This window comes from Bombus affinis, unplaced genomic scaffold (assembly GCF_024516045.1).
Source record: "Bombus affinis isolate iyBomAffi1 unplaced genomic scaffold, iyBomAffi1.2 ctg00000214.1, whole genome shotgun sequence".
Taxonomy (NCBI): domain Eukaryota; kingdom Metazoa; phylum Arthropoda; class Insecta; order Hymenoptera; family Apidae; genus Bombus; species Bombus affinis.
The window spans coordinates 204,544-222,181 of NW_026108918.1; the positions used below are offsets into that span (position 1 = coordinate 204,544).

General features: G+C 38.1%; 3 long non-coding RNA genes across 4 annotated transcripts; 2 read left to right on the top strand and 1 right to left on the bottom strand.

Moving 5' to 3' along the window:
* Positions 1-11,922: 11,922 nt before the first annotated feature.
* LOC126927778 (uncharacterized) lies at positions 11,923-13,532 on the bottom strand. Its single transcript, XR_007715875.1, has 3 exons — positions 13,100-13,532; positions 12,463-12,991; positions 11,923-12,348 (listed from the first exon to the last, which is right to left on the bottom strand). It is a non-coding gene; the product is annotated as an uncharacterized LOC126927778 (long non-coding RNA).
* Positions 13,533-13,734: 202 nt separating this feature from the next.
* Positions 13,735-14,168, top strand: LOC126927786 (uncharacterized). The gene is made up of 2 exons (XR_007715887.1): positions 13,735-13,868; positions 14,024-14,168. It is a non-coding gene; the product is annotated as an uncharacterized LOC126927786 (long non-coding RNA).
* A 57-nt stretch (positions 14,169-14,225) lies between these two features.
* Positions 14,226-17,555, top strand: LOC126927775 (uncharacterized). 2 transcript variants are annotated; one of them, XR_007715872.1, is made up of 4 exons: positions 14,226-14,347; positions 14,564-14,923; positions 14,978-15,130; positions 17,374-17,555. It is a non-coding gene; the product is annotated as an uncharacterized LOC126927775 (long non-coding RNA). The 2 variants fall into 2 exon arrangements; XR_007715871.1 differs by lacking the exon at positions 14,978-15,130.
* The last annotated feature ends 83 nt before the right edge of the window (positions 17,556-17,638 follow it).

Below are 17,638 nucleotides of genomic sequence, written 5' to 3' on the forward strand. Positions count from 1 at the left end.
AAAGTATGTTATCGTTTAATAATAAGCTTTTAAGCGTTTAATAACATCTCGTCGAGTAGAAATTCCACACGAAGCAGTGAGAAAAATAATATTTGAAGAAGATCTATGTTCTCAGCTTCGTCGTGTGCAAGAACTTTGTAGGATAGATTGTATCATGCGATGAAAATTTTATACTTGTAAGTTAAGAAAATTGGAACGAAAATTCACGTTGTCTCAAAGATATCTTGTTTTTGGATAGAAATAGTTACTTTACTAACAACATTCTCAATATTAAGGATATCAACATCTTAGATTTAATTAAAGCCGCTGGAATACGCCAGATATTTCATATCTGACTTAAACATGTACTGCGACGAGCGAAAAAAGTAAACACATAAATATAAAAAACTAATTTTTCAAGTGATCGGTAAAGATTAGGTAACAGTAACTACAAGTTATTATTAACGAAATGTAATAGTTAATTTTCATTAACATTAATAATGTACAAAACATTTTACAAAAATGGACATCTCAAACCACGTTTACAGTTTTACACATTAATTATACTCGTCGAATCAAGGTTTCAACATAGTATTTCGTCCACTAGTACTACTTCACGTTTATTATATCCAATAGAATTAACTACTATTTAGGTAAATTATTTTGTGGAATGGTCAAATAATGCTCTTTTCTCATTATACCTTCGACATTCGCTTTCTACATAAAATCAACGGGCTGTGTTTACACTTTTGCTTGTCACTGCATATCAAGGAAGATTGAAATATAAAGTAATTCGCACAAAAAAGTAGATATTAGTATTGATGTTATTGTATTCCATATTTGACCTTAAAATATGAATAAAATCAGTCTAAGTATTAATGAAATTGCAAACATTTTTTCTAAAAGAACGGAACTTTCCTTTCTAATGAGCACTATATGATGCAATAGAAAAACAATTTGACACTGAAAATTGTGGTCAAGATCAATTTTGCGCTACACTTATTTAACCAATTTTCATCAAATCGAAGGTGTAGAATGGCTTGAAAAAAAACCGCGATAAATACTTTTTTGACACTCTGTACAAAGGTGTATATCAATGTGTATATCGATACACATACTCTGTATGTGCATATCCGTGGAACATATATCCGTTTTTCGAAGCAAAATGTCATCTACCTGTTCAAAAGAGCAAAGCAAAAACTCTACATAGAGGGTTTGTTACTGTTCACACTCTGTATTTCCGTGCGTAAAGTATCCAACCAGATATCCAGGAACAGCTTTCAGGGAACGAGATTGAATATTTGATCGAATATATTTAATATGGCAATGTTACGTATAACAATATACGTATGGAATTTTAAAAGTCACGAGGGTTGCAGCGGACTCAATTTTAATGTACATTAAACATTTTGCTCATTGATGACCTTACCTTAATTTTTTTCTCCTTCCTCACTTTCTTCTCCTATGCGAGTGACACAGCAAGATTGATAGTAACAAGCGATTTCATTAAAACACAATCTCCTTTTCCATTTGATGAACACGATACGAGACGAGGGAATGATTTAGGAACACGACTTTCGAGCGGTTTCAACAACTATTAAGTTTCATTTATAGCAACGAACACTGCCAAAGACGTAATCAATAAGATTCGCGTAGGTGCCGTAGATGACGTAGATGAAAAAACGTAGATCAAACGTAAATGACGAAATTATACATTAATTTATTTTAACGCGTTAAAATTACGCTAATGACAGTTGCTCCATTCTATCTGTTCACATATTTGAGCCCTATATGGAACAAAGTGAACGGAGCATCTGCAAGCGTGTTAACCGGACAACGACGAATTTTCACATCTACTCCACGAAGCTTCACATATATCAATGACCACTGCCGTAGTCATGGTCAAGCGTAGATGACGAAGTTATGTATTGATTCACTTTAACACGTTAAGATTACGCTAGTGACACTTGCGCAGTACTATTTGTTCATATATTTAAGCCCTATATGCAACAAAGTGAACGTAGCATCAGCAAGCGTGTTAATTGGACAACCACGAATTTTCACATATATTGCACGAAGATTCGTATATAACAATGATCACTGCCATAATCATGGTCAAACGTAGATGACGAGATTATGCATTAATTCACTTTAAAAATTACGCTAGTGACAGTTGCGCCGTTCTATTTGTTCATATATTTAAGCCCTATATGCAACAAAGTGAACGTAGCATCTGCAAGCGTGTTAGTTGGACAACGACGAATTTCGTTTCGCAAACACGGACACGTGAAACATTTTGAAGTTACGTGGACGCGAGAGTAATTCGTTCCCTTAAATTGCTCAATTTCCATTTCTTTCGCCATGTATATTCGAGTATTGCATTTGAATTGCAGAGCAGTCGGAAGTAACGGCGCACGTCGTTGATATATCGACAGGAACATGAATTCTTTTTTCATAGGATGAATACTTTTTTCATCGAATTATTAAACCGAATCAAGTTTTCAAATCCAATCATTTAATTTCATCGTTTTACATCGAACGTTTCAATCTTTTTTCTTTTAAATACCTTACCTATATTTCATCTCGTTGAATATTCCATATTTTTAATGCTACTACCACTTATTGGTAATTTCAAATATGTAATTATCGTTCTGAAGTTAGAAATTCGAAATAGCATTCGTCAGTATATGATTCTACGTTTTATATAGAGTAATAAAAATGATACAATGAGTTTCGGTAAATAACCAATAAAAATTTTTGTTCCTTTTTCTTTTTCTTTTTTTTTTTTTTGGTTTTATGTATCCCAGGTCGAGAATAAACTATGTGCACGTTTTCTCTCGTTTCTTGTATTTTTATGAGGAATTCAGTCTTTTTACGCCACAAGAGTCTCAACGTTTTCGTTTTCACGCCTACGTTACGCTCGTTAAACACGTTCCAACAAGACCATGAATAAGGATAACAGCTTTAATGTTTTCACATGTGTTTATTTATTATTTTAGACCTTAAATATTTTATTTATAAAATCTTTATTTAAACAAGTTACCATTGTCGCTACAATAAATCAATGAATGAAATCAGTTTAAATTTAAAATATCATTTCATAATTTCTCGTCACTTGTATCTAAAAACAAAAAAAACGGTGTACCCACATCGTGCGTAGACGGGAAATTAAAACAGTGGAGCTTAATTGAAACACTGATCATATTCCGCGATTGTAAAACAATAATAGAAAATCGTGTTTCTTTTGAAGGGTATGAAATTGTCAGGAGATTATGCCATAAATGAAATTGGAAACTGGCTGGTCAAAGGGATTAAATTCAATTAAACCGAACTGTGTTATATTGTACAAAGGCTAGAGAACTGCTACAAAATATCTGCTAGTTTAAAGGTGTCCCTTATAAATTATAATTATATTTCAAATTCAATCTCCTAGTAATAAGTAAATTAATATTTTACCTAAAATCTGTGATATAGATAACAAAAATAAATTCTTTACATTATTCGTTAGTTTGCAATATAATTAGAATATTATCTTTATTTTCTGGTGTCTTTGTTATTCTTAAAAGATAAACTGCTTATTTACAAATTTAACACTGCATATGCTATTAATAAATCATTTTATATTTAATTTTGCAACCTTCAGTCATTGTTAAAACTTGTTGACAATACTGTCGGTTAATAGAAATTTCTAAAATCCCCTTATTTCTACTCGATTAAAGGGTATATTGCAGAAACTATGTTAGCTACAGTGTTAGCTACAAATCACCTGTGTCACTCCATTAAACTTATACACAATAGTATTGATTCTTGTTTTAATTTAAAATAAAATATGTTATTGTAGGAATGAAGCAGAATGTTCAAATAATTGAAACAACTTTTTGTCCTATAATTAGTGCCTTTCATTTCAAAAATTAAAAAATTTTTAATCAACGATATTTGGAAGTTTCGATCTAAAATGACCAGGAATTGAAACAGAAAATATTTTTATGCCAATAAATACGTATTCTTCACATACAAAACAAATATGAAAACAAAAATCGATGTATATTAATGAATTTTGAAATGGGGAGGAATTATATGATTATACCCATTCTCTGTTGCGTTTAATTGTTTCAATTGATGTTTCATGAGAATTTTCATCGAATTTTTTAGAGATTTTTTTTTTATTAGAATATTTACGATCAATTCTCGTTGAGAATTTTCAGTAATTAATTTAATTTGGCGTGATACAATGACATGGATCACAATAGTTTTATATTGTTGGTTCTAGTAGAAACTAAGGATTTAATCTAGAGGGTATTTTCTTTTTAGTCTGCGGATCTGGTCCGTCGTGTCCAGTAGTTGGGTGACTAGTGGGTTGTGGTGGTTGTTGACTCTTGTGTTATATCTGCTTCTGGACTTGTGTATTTCATCTTTGACTGTAGGTATCTTGAGGTCACGGTGGATTGTTTCGTTGGTAAGATACCAGGGTGCATTTGATAGGGATCTTAGCGTTTTCGATTGGAAGCGTTGGAGTATTTCAATGTTGGAATTACTTGCTGTTCCCCATAGTTGGATTCCGTAGGTCCAGACAGGTTTTATTACGGCCTTCTAGAGGGCTATTTTGTTCTGTATGTTTAGCTTGGAGCGTCGGCCCGTGAGCCAATAGAATTTTCTTAGTTTTTCCTTTAGTTGCTTTGTTTTTTCTGAGATATGTTTTTTCCAAGTTAGTCTCCTGTCCAGGGTCATGCCCAGGTATCTTACGGAGTCCTTGCTTGGGATTATTGTGTTGTTAATGGTGACCTGGGGGCAGGTTTGTTTTCGGAGCGTGAAGGTTACATGAGAGGATTTTTTTCGTTTATTTTGAAGCCTCATTTTTCGAACCACTTTTCCATGGAGTCGAGACTTCGCTGGAGAGTGGATGAGGCAATTGCCGGGTCTGCGTGGGTAGCTAATAGTGCTGTGTCGTCGGCAAATGTTGCTATTGTTACCTCGTTTGATATAGGTAAGTCGGCAGTGTGGATGGAGAACAGTAGGGGTCCGAGGACACTACCTTGGGGTATGTCGGATTCTATTGGGAATGTTGCGGAAGTGGCGCCTAGGCATTTAACTATGAATTGTCTGTTGGTTAGGTAGGATTTTAAGATGGTGTAGTATGGGTGGGGTAGGATCTTTTTAAGCTTGTAGAGTAGGCCTTCATGCCATACTTTGTCGAATGCCTGTTGGATGTCTAGGAATACCGCTGAGCAGTATTTTTTCTTTTCAAGGGTTTGGCTGATCATGTGGGTTATGCGGTGGATTTGCTCTACTGTTGAGTGTTGTTTTCGGAAGCCGAATTGGTGATCTGGGAGTGTTTTCAATTCTTCTAGGAGTGGAAGGAGACGATTCGTGAGCATCCTCTCGAATAGTTTAGACAGTGTAGGTAAAAGACTGATTGGGCGATAGGAGCTGGTTTCATATATTGGTTTACCGGGTTTAGGGATGAGGGTGATCAGTGAGATTTTCCACGCCTGAGGAAAGTATTCAAGGCGGAAGATAGCGTTAAAGATTGATGCGATGAGTGCAATCCCTTTTATGGGAAGTTCCTTGATTGCTTTATTGTCTATTAGGTCGTGACCTGCTGCTTTCTTGGGGTTTAGGCGACTGATTGCTTCTATGATCTCTGAAGAAGTGAAGGGTTCAATAGGAGGGGACATTTGGAAGGGAGTGTGCAGATATTCGGTAACGTCCGCTGCAGCTATGGAGGAATGGGGTTGGAATACTTCAGTCAAGTGTTTGGCAAATAGGTTGGCTTTTTCTATAGGGCTACGCGCCCATCCACCCTGCGGACGGCGGATTGGAGGTATTATTTGTGGGAGGCGCGTGAGTTTCCTGGAGGCCTTCCATAGTGAGTAGTTGGAGTCGGCTGTGGGGGACAAGCTGACGAGATATTTGTGAAAACGGTCATTATTGTAGATTTTTATAGTTTTGGATAATTTTCTAGTTGCGTTGTTTAGTTTGCGTTTGTCCTCCGGTGTTCTATGGGTCTGCCATATCCTTCTTAGTCTACGTTTTTCTGCTATTTTTTTAAATATGTACTGGGGGTATTCGTGATTGCCGATGGACGTTTTTGCCGGTGTGGAGAAGCGGATAGCGTTTATTATGCTCGTGTTTAGGTATTCCGTGGCTGCTTCGATTTCTTCATTGGTTTTTAGTGAAGTTGAGGCTGAAGTTGTGTGTGTAAAGACTTCTCTAAAGAGCTGCCAGTTGGTGTGTTGGTTATGTATGGAGCCATTAGGTGTATTCTCGATGATAGTTGAACTGACTGTTACTATCGCGGGGGAATGATCAGAGGAGAGATCAGCCGAGGAATTGATTTGGACGTGTCTTGACGAGATATTTTTAGTTATGAGGAAATCAAGGAGATCGGGTATTTTGTTTGTGTCGGTGGGCCAGTGTGTAGGTTCGTATGTGGTAAGGTAGTTGAGGTTGTTGGTTATTACGCTGTTGAGGAGGTTTTTGCCTCTTACTGTAACCAGTCTGCTGCCCCATTGGGTGTGTTTGGCGTTGTAGTCTCCTCCAGCTATGAATCTATTGCCCAGGGTGTCCAGGAAGTCGTCAAAGTCTTCTTTGGCGATGGAGTGTCTGGGAGGGCAGTATACAGCTGAAGTGGTGATTGTACCATGACAGTCTTCTATTGCTACGTTTGTTGCTTGGAGGTAGTCTTTCTGGAATGGTGGAAGTTCGTAGTGCTTAATGTTTGATTCGATTATGATTCCGGTGCCGCCGTGGGCCTTTCCGCTGGGGTGTTGGGTGTGGTAGAAGTTGTAGCCGTGTATTTTGAGGTAGTTTTTATCGGTGAAGTGGGTTTCGGATATGAGCATCACATCGATTTGCTGTTGTTTTAAGAATAGTTCTAGTTCAAATTTGTGCTGAGCTAGACCGTTGGCGTTCCGCAGAGCTATTCGCATTGGTTTTATTTTGCTTCTGTGCGTATGAATTTGTCCATGAAGAGTGTGAGTAGTGACAGCAAGTTGTTAATTTGCTCTGATTGTTTCTCTATTAGCTTTTCAAGCCTAGAGACGTTGTCTGTATCAGGTGATTTGGGGGCACTATTTTGAGGAGGATCCCTGTGGCTATTTGGTATATTTTGAGTGCCTTGTACCGCTTGGGCATAGGAGGTTGAGGGAGTGGTGAATTTGGTAGGGCTGGGTGTTTGATTGGTTGGGGAGATTGGGGTAAAGATGAATTTCGGTGAGCTGGGTATTTGGTAGGTTACCTCTTTTGTTCTAAGTTTGGGGTACTTGTTTGAGTACAGTGTTTTGTAGGCTGAGCAGCCTTTGTAGTTGGCAGGATGGTCACCTTGACAGTGGATGCACTTCGCTGGGATTTCTGGTGATTTACTGCACTGGTCGGTGGGGTGTGTACCTGCACATTTGACGCAGCGGAAGATATGGTTGCAGTATTTCTGCGTGTGCCCGTATCTTTGGCACCTCTTGCATTGCACTATCTCCTTTTTGATTTGCGGTGGTTCGAATTTTACTATAGCGTTTATTAGGCGACTGATGTTGTAGATTTCCTTATTGTTGGGTTTCTGTTTTAAATCGATAAAAAATAGGGATAACGGTTTTTTCGAGACTCTATGCCTTATGTTGCTGACATTGATGACTTCGTGGCCGAGTTTCGATAGTTCTAGGGCGGCTAGCACCCTTCCCTAACCACCAACATGGAAATTGACCAATTAACAGTAACGCCAATTTCCCTCACTTTCCGAACGAAGGCTTTTTTCCACGAATCCGATGATTTCGGGCCCTTAGGCACACCCATCATAGTTTTCCTCGACAGCGTTACCATGAACAGTTTGCTGGTGAGTGCCGAGGCGTGCAAACGTGTGTCCAGTGCCCTGCGAAGTCCACAAAACAGCACGTGACCATCCAGTTGCTGCTGAGTGCCGAGACGTGTGTCCAGTGCCCTGTGAAATTCACAAAACTCCACGTGACGCTCATCTGTCGAAAGCAAATCCAACAAACCTAGCTAAGGGTTAACAGCCTCTCGACTAGTTCTTTCACACTGAATTAACTAGCTCGATGATGGCTCTATCATTCCAAACAGGCTCTCCGGAGCTAAATTATAACACCGCCGTTTTTCCTCCCCCGTGGCAAGGGGGCAACACATCTATCCTGGTAAACGACCATCACTCGAAAAAACGCAAGCTGGAACCAAGCAAGACAAATGTGAATAAGAGTCAAACTAAACCACCAGCCAGCCAGGTGACCACCTTCAATAGATTCTCAATACTGGAGTCTACGGAAAACTCCATGAATACAACCGAGAAGGTAAATAATCTCCATACTCAAAGAATTCCCCCTCCTCCACCAATATTCATTGACGACGTAATCGACATACAGTCAATGATAAGGACCATTGAAAAAGACATCAGCAAAGAGGACTACAAGTTAAAAATTAACAACAACCACGTGAAAATTCTGCTGACCCACCCAGACGCCTGTAGAAAGTTAACTAAGTTGCTAAAAACGTTAAACGCTAAATTCCACACATATCAGCTCAAAGAAGAAAGACCTTTTCGTGTGGTGCTACGCAACATCCACCACTCAGTCGACCTAGATGAACTAAAGTACAAACTTCAAAATCTTGGCCATGAGGTAACAAACATAAGCAACATTAAACATAGAATTTCAAGATACCCACTATCACTATTCTTCATAGATTTAAAACAAAAAGGGAACAACAAAGAAATTTACAACGTCAACCGGCTGATGAACTCCATAGTTAAGTTCGAACCACCTCTTGTAAAGAAAGAAATAGTACAATGTAAAAGGTGTCAAAGGTACGGCCACACGCAGAAATACTGCAACCATAACTTCCGGTGCGTAAAATGTGCAAGTAATCACCCCACTGACCAATACACTAAATCCCCCGAAACCCCCGCTAAGTGCATCCACTGTCAAGGAGAGCATCCTGCGAACTACAAAGGATGCTCAGCATATAAAACACTACATAATATTAAGTATCCAAAACTGAGACCCAAGGACATAACCATACAAGAACCTAGACCCCAAAAACTCACCTCACCATCAGTATCCCACGCGCAGGCAACACAAGGAAACGTAAACAACTCGAAAACCCACAGTGTACACACAGAAAATAGAATTCCCACCCCACAAAACACAAACAACTTCACCAGACTCGAAAAACTTATCGAGAAGCAAACTGAGCAAATTAACAACTTGCTGTCACTACTCACACTCTTCATGGACAAATTCATACGCACAGAAGCAAAATAAAACCAAGACGCATAGCTCTGCGGAACGCCAACGGTCTAGCTCAGCACAAATTTGAACTAGAACTATTCTTAAAACAACAGCAAATCGATGTGATGCTCATATCCGAAACCCACTTCACCGATAAGAACTACCTCAAAATACACGGCTACAACTTCTACCACACCCAACACCCCAGCGGAAAGGCCCACGGCGGCACCGGAATCATAATCGAATCAAACATTAAGCACTACGAACTTCCACCATTCCAGAAAGACTACCTCCAAGCAACAAACGTAGCAATAGAAGACTGTCATGGTACAATCACCACTTCAGCTGTATACTGCCCTCCCAGACACTCCATCGCCAAAGAAGACTTTGACGACTTCCTGGACACCCTGGGCAATAGATTCATAGCTGGAGGAGACTACAACGCCAAACACACCCAATGGGGCAGCAGACTGGTTACAGTAAGAGGCAAAAACCTCCTCAACAGCGTAATAACCAACAACCTCAACTACCTTACCACATACGAACCTACACACTGGCCCACCGACACAAACAAAATACCCGATCTCCTTGATTTCCTCATAACTAAAAATATCTCGTCAAGACACGTCCAAATCAATTCCTCGGCTGATCTCTCCTCTGATCATTCCCCCGTGATAGTAACAGTCAGTTCAACTATCATCGAGAATACACCTAATGGCTCCATACATAACCAACACACCAACTGGCAGCTCTTTAGAGAAGTCTTTACACACACAACTTCAGCCTCAACTTCACTAAAAACCAATGAAGAAATCGAAGCAGCCACGGAATACTTAAACACGAGCATAATAAACGCTATCCGCTTCTCCACACCGGCAAAAACCTCCATCGGCAATCACGAATACCCCCAGTACATATTTAAAAAAATAGCAGAAAAACGTAGACTAAGAAGGATATGGCAGACCCATAGAACACCGGAGGACAAACGCAAACTAAACAACGCAACTAGAAAATTATCCAAAACTATAAAAATCTACAATAATGACCGTTTTCACAAATATCTCGTCAGCTTGTCCCCCACAGCCGACTCCAACTACTCACTATGGAAGGCCTCCAGGAAACTCACGCGCCTCCCACAAATAATACCTCCAATCCGCCGTCCGCAGGGTGGATGGGCGCGTAGCCCTATAGAAAAAGCCAACCTATTTGCCAAACACTTGACTGAAGTATTCCAACCCCATTCCTCCATAGCTGCAGCGGACGTTACCGAATATCTGCACACTCCCTTCCAAATGTCCCCTCCTATTGAACCCTTCACTTCTTCAGAGATCATAGAAGCAATCAGTCGCCTAAACCCCAAGAAAGCAGCAGGTCACGACCTAATAGACAATAAAGCAATCAAGGAACTTCCCATAAAAGGGATTGCACTCATCGCATCAATCTTTAACGCTATCTTCCGCCTTGAATACTTTCCTCAGGCGTGGAAAATCTCACTGATCACCCTCATCCCTAAACCCGGTAAACCAATATATGAAACCAGCTCCTATCGCCCAATCAGTCTTTTACCTACACTGTCTAAACTATTCGAGAGGATGCTCACGAATCGTCTCCTTCCACTCCTAGAAGAATTGAAAACACTCCCAGATCACCAATTCGGCTTCCGAAAACAACACTCAACAGTAGAGCAAATCCACCACATAACCCACATGATCAGCCAAACCCTTGAAAAGAAAAAATACTGCTCAGCGGTATTCCTAGACATCCAACAGGCATTCGACAAAGTATGGCATGAAGGGCTACTCTACAAGCTTAAAAAGATCCTACCCCACCCATACTACACCATCTTAAAATCCTACCTAACCAACAGACAATTCATAGTTAAATGCCTAGGCGCCACTTCCGCAACATTCCCAATAGAATCCGACATACCCCAAGGTAGTGTCCTCGGACCCCTACTGTTCTCCATCTACACTGCCGACTTACCTATATCAAACGAGGTAACAATAGCAACATTTGCCGACGACACAGCACTATTAGCTACCCACGCAGACCCGGCAATTGCCTCATCCACTCTCCAGCGAAGTCTCGACTCCATGGAAAAGTGGTTCGAAAAATGAGGCTTCAAAATAAACGAAAAAAATCCTCTCATGTAACCTTCACGCTCCGAAAACAAACCTGCCCCCAGGTCACCATTAACAACACAATAATCCCAAGCAAGGACTCCGTAAGATACCTGGGCATGACCCTGGACAGGAGGCTAACTTGGAAAAAACATATCTCAGAAAAAACAAAGCAACTAAAGGAAAAACTAAGAAAATTCTATTGGCTCACGGGCCGACGCTCCAAGCTAAACATACAGAACAAAATAACCCTCTACAAGGCCGTAATAAAACCTGTCTGGACCTACGGAATCCAACTATGGGGAACAGCAAGTAATTCCAACATTGAAATACTCCAACGCTTCCAATCGAAAACGCTAAGATCCCTATCAAATGCACCCTGGTATCTTACCAACGAAACAATCCACCGTGACCTCAAGATACCTACAGTCAAAGATGAAATACACAAGTCCAGAAGCAGATATGACACAAGAGTCAACAACCACCACAACCCACTAGTCACCCAACTACTGGACACGACGGACCGATCTACATTTATCATATTTTATATAAAATTAGAAGGGACCTTTAAAAAATTGCATGCAACAACACACTTACAGGTACTCTTGAATTAGTTTTTCTACATGTCTGATTATGTCTTTATATGTGTATGTCAATTCAAATTTATTTTCTTAAAAGTCCCTTAATGAAAAACTAACACTTCATACTAACTTAGAACTTTTGAGTTCTTAGAATATTCTGATTTAGTCACTGGCTGTACCATAAATTCATTTACAGATATTATATTTCCACCAAGAGCTAGGTTTATTATGAGCCTTCCTGTATCATCATCGAATCCTTCTATTTGACCATAATTATTACCTTGTTTTCCAGCTATAATTTTCACAAATGTTCCTTTCTCGATTTTAACTTCTTCCTCTTCTTTTTTGGAATCTGTATTTTTCTTCTGCAATGCTACTTTGTCTGCTCCAAGACCCATACCTTTTGGTCGTAATTCTGGTATGACAGCTGCTACTAATCTGTAATAGTTAGAATAAACGATTGTGAAATAAAAAATGATGTTCTCTGTTTACTTTCCAATAAGTGATGTATTAAACACATATAATTAATTTAATCTAGAATAAAATTCATACTTTTCATTTCAACCAATTCCCTTTCCTGGTTGCCATCCCATTCCCTGTAACATTGCTACACCAAAAGCATCAATAGGAATTTTTTCATAATCTTGTAACGTAGACTGAAGAATAAAAAACAATATTTATAATATGCAAATGTAATACATCTGTGCATTGCACATCAATATGTTGATAACGTACCTGTTCTTTGCCTCTTAATGATTCATCTTCTACTAAAGGTAAAGTTAAATCATTTGTTTTAGTTTCATGTTCATTCTTTGACTTAAGTTCCTCAATGATTTCTTCCGCCGCTTGCTCTTCTAAAGTAACAACTTTATTTTCACTATCTTCAACTGGCTCTTTCTTTATTGATATTATTGGCGATGTTTTTCCATTAGATAGCTTTGATTTTGCCTCGTTAACACTAGCGTCTCCTACCTTTTCCTTATCTGCCTTCGGAAGGAAAATGTCTGCATCTATTTTATTAACAATTCTATCATGCCAGGTTTTTGAACCTAGTAATGGAATAATTAGAGATTCATCTTTTCTTTCTTCCTCATTGAAATAAAAAATTGTTTTCAAATATATATATTCCGCTATTGGTGATTTTTATAGGTTAGGTTGAGGTTATATGTTTCTTGATTATAAATTTTACTTTTTGAACTCACCCTATTACTTTAATACCTTTTTCATTAAGGCATTCAATGTAATCAACTTTCTTTTTTTCTTGTGGAATAGCATTTTTTCTTAATAGATTTCTTAATAGATTTTGCAAAACCGAAGGAAATCTTCTTTCCTTCTTCTGCTGGTTTGTTTGTTATTTTAACACTGACTTATAGATCAATACACATGTATATACTAGACATAAAGATTGATGTCACTTGAAACTATGTACATGAATCTAATATCTTATTATACTTTATTAATCTACTCACAATTACTTGCACATTACTAAAATTTCATTCCGACAATATATCAAGCGCCTGAATAAGTGACATTAAAGTAAACATATATGAGAGAGGAAATAAGAAGAACTGACGCCTATGGTTTTCTATGTTACAGAGCTAGTGCTGCACCATACGGCCAAATGCCGAAAGTGGCTAGGATATCCCAGAGAGAGTAGTGCTGCACCATGCAGTCAAATGCCGAAGGTGGCTTATGCTAGTATATATCTGTCTATACGTTTCAATCAGAAAATCGATATTATGTGTTCATGTGAAAGTTCACATTTCCTTAGGAGCTGTATTTTGATAGATTTAAGCTTCTAATGGAGCATTTTAAACGTATAGAGTATACTATGAAGTAGAGTGCGGATCATTTTATATTCATAGAAAATTTGAATGTATGGAAATGTACCAAATGCTCATGATATGCAAAAATATGCAAAATATTCAAAGTAAACCAATCATCAAAAAGTTTAAAAGGTGAAACAAATTTCTTTAATAACACCTAGATTAATTTTTATTTGTTAACGATCTACATTCTACTACGCTTTTAATTCTACCCTAGTTTATGCACCATAGCGCATGACAGCGCTATTATGTCCTTTACAATTTATTCAAGATCATTCTATTTTCAGATCAGACTCTCTATTTTTCTTTTTGCATCCTGCAAATTACCGTATAGTGATGTAAAACGAAAGCTATTGCTCGTTAAAATTTGACGTACTTTTGTTTTCATGAAAATATACATATGTTGAATTAAATAAACTAAACTATTGATAATCACATTGAAAGTATATATATTTATATATAACTTAGATTTCACAGATTTGGATTCGATATTGAAGTACTTCTTATGTATTAACGAAGAAGATAAAACATACTAATACAAGCATAATTCAACTGAGCGATTATGATAATGTTAATGCGCATCTCCGAACGTGCAGAGGATAAATGAGCAGGTAAGTTGCTCCCATCACTTTCTCCTTTGTTTCATGCAACTGTAACTCTTAGAATGTAATGTATAAATGTATATAACTATCCTTAACCGCATTGACGAAATGATGATAGACACAATTACTTGTTTGTCAGTTGAAGATCTTTTCTTTCCTCTTACTACATATTTATGTACTCTTAACTTGTCTTTTTAGCAATACTATCGCTCGTTTGTTCTACAGTTTTCAGAATTCTACCTTTTAGCGTTCTACACACGATCGGAGCGTAAATGTGCCCGTAGTCTGCCTGTTCCTATAAGCTACTTTAAACGATCATCTTTGATTGTGTTGGCTCGTAGATCATAGAGGAAGCCATTTACCTATCTTTCGGAACAAGAACTACAGTTAAAAACAGCGACCAATTGAGAACGGTAGTTAAGTCCGCGAGTAGAGGGGTGAGCGTGTTTTAGCGGCGACAACAGCACACGGTATGCAGATACGAAGCCGGGGTAAACCGGCAAGCCGTAGTTCACGGACCGTAGTAAGCGTGGTAACTCTGAACAGTCAACGACATTTGAAAGCCGGCCGCGCTCTGGAATTCAGGTAAATTTACCTCTTTTTCGTCTTAAATTTTCATTGACATTTCTCTGCTTATAGATTATTATACGGTTAGAAATGACATATTTTTGGAGATATCGAGGAATGGTACTTTTAAGTAATTTTGATTTTCATCACTCATAAATTGAACCGAGGAAATTCCATTAATTTATTTACCGGCTGTTAAAAAGTTTTAATGAAATGGGACAAATGGTAATTAGTTGCGAAAATAAGGACAGTTGTGCCAGAGTTACAGTGTTTGCCTTTAATTTCAATTAACTGTACAGCCTGAACGTGGAGATTTTGTTCCTATGTAAATGATGAGATATACGACACACTGGACTGGTTTCTCGATAGTTAACATCTAAATGGTTAAATTAGGGAATGCTTTAACAAAGTTGATTCAAACATTTGATGAAAAACCCATAATTTACCTTTCTTAGAAATAGTCTTATACTCTTACATATCTTTTATACATTTTTCTTATATATAGAAATCTAACATTTATCAAATATGTGACAATTTCTGCTGCAATCAAACATCTTATTTACTCTACGTAATGAAGCTAAGTTTAATTAACTTTCCTCAGTATGTTACATCACCAGTCACGCTCTCGATCCCGCTAGCTAGGCAATAAATCATCAAAAGTCGAGTTACAATTACGTTCTTATCCTACTTCAGAGCCCCTCACCTATCCGTTATCCAATTTCCTCTTCGAAATCCCATCGTGAAACCGACAATTAACTACTGTTCATCAGCATACGTACAGTTGACGGAATCGACATAATGAGACAGCGGAGTTAAATGTTAAAAAGTTTGCATATTTTATAATTTGAATGGCGTAAGGGAAAATAAGATGTTTGATTCGCCTAAGATCGTTTCATCCTGTATGGCACCAACATTTCATAAAATATTATATAACACAATTTGGAAAACAGGGTTGAGAATCATAGTGGTGTAAGTTAGGCCATTGCCAGTTTTCATCAAATAATCTTCTGTGTTTATTACCGTAAAAATAGATTACATCTGTTCAAACCGTGGAAACAGAAATGGTAGAGAATAAAGTTACGACTTAATCGGTTCTGAAACCAAAGGGAAGATATGTTTTAGAGTAAAAATGAATTCAAACATTCGGAATTACGACTTAAACCACTATGACATTGAATTTGTCGTATGAAACCTACGCGTTGGGGAACGTGTTGAGGATGTCCCGAAACGTAGTTACAAATTAAGACAGGTCCGCGAGGCTAACTGTAAAAGAGCGAGCGTAACTGTGCGGAGTCGATGTTAACGGAGAAGATCTTCCTGCCGAAGATTTGTTCCGCTATGTCTAGACGTTCTATCCTTTGTTTCCTCGTTGCATTTTTTTACTTTCATTTTATCGCCACGAACAATGTTGCTCGTCGTGCTCTTAACCGTGCAACAGTCGGACAAAAACCCGTTCTACCTCGTATATAGCGTTCTGTTCGACACGGTCCACGAACTTACGGACAGATTTTTCGCGATTAAAAGAACAAGATAAGACAATTTCACGGTGATCTCATTGTTGTATATGTATACGGAAGTCCCATGGTTGTCGAAGTTTGTGCAGTAATTCTTCTTTCTCTTTCTCTTTTAATTAACGTTTTTTGCAGAAGAATGACCGTGGTGTGGAACATGATTGATGTTGATGGTGTAGTAATGGGCGGTGATGCTTCAAACGTATATAATACACTTGAGTTGTATCAAGCATGTTTTTACAACTTTGAGTCGGTTTTACGTGTTCTCATGTTATTGTAACGATTAAGTTACCATAAATATAGCAGTTTTCCCAATGGATCCACGCGTCGAGAGAAGCCATATCACGTAAAACATACATTTCCGTATAATGTTGTACAAATAACAGTCTAAGAAGAGTAAACACTCTTTATTACGATCATACATGTATATTGAAAATATAGCGATCGTTGCAACGTTATGAAAAATTATTGCAATGAAAAATTTTGACGGTGGATACGTATCGTTAGCAGATGATTCACAAGTTTCGAATCGTCTGACGGTACTGGTGCGTTGAACTTTCAGTGGTTGCGCGCGTACGCGTGTCGAGTCGAATTCTAGTTCGATTTCGCTATGGTAAATGTAATCGAGTGAACAATCGCGCTACCGGGTCTACGCGTAGTCCGGAACTCGGCGCATAATGCCGCGGAAACGGGCATTACAGGTCATTCAGAAGTTACGTCTCATAAATTAAAATACATAGAAGAATGGCAATTACATTCTCCTTTTTATTATTTATATTCTATTATTAGAACACGTATCATTTTTCAAAATTTTCCTTGTAATCTACAATTGTTTATGTTATCTTCCTATTGATCATCGACTTTGTCATTTGCATGTCTCATTTTCCTCGTGTTCGGCATTTCAATATCAGGGAACGAATTTGTATCTTCTACATGAAATCATCTCTTTAATTTCAGATAGACGAATATGCGGCTGCTTCTGTTCCAAATATCTCCGTTACTGTGCCTGTTGACGGAAATCGGCGCGGCTGGGATCGGTAAAGCATGGCAGATCCTGCCATACGCGACCGATTCCTGGAATCACCCATCATGGCCACGGCTCGACTCTTCCGCGTTCGAAGTTCGCAGCGTGAGCGGGATTGGTCATCTCAATCCCTTGTTTAATTGTTGATTTTTTTAAATCTTTGTTTATTAATTCCAGATTTTTTACATATTTTTTTTT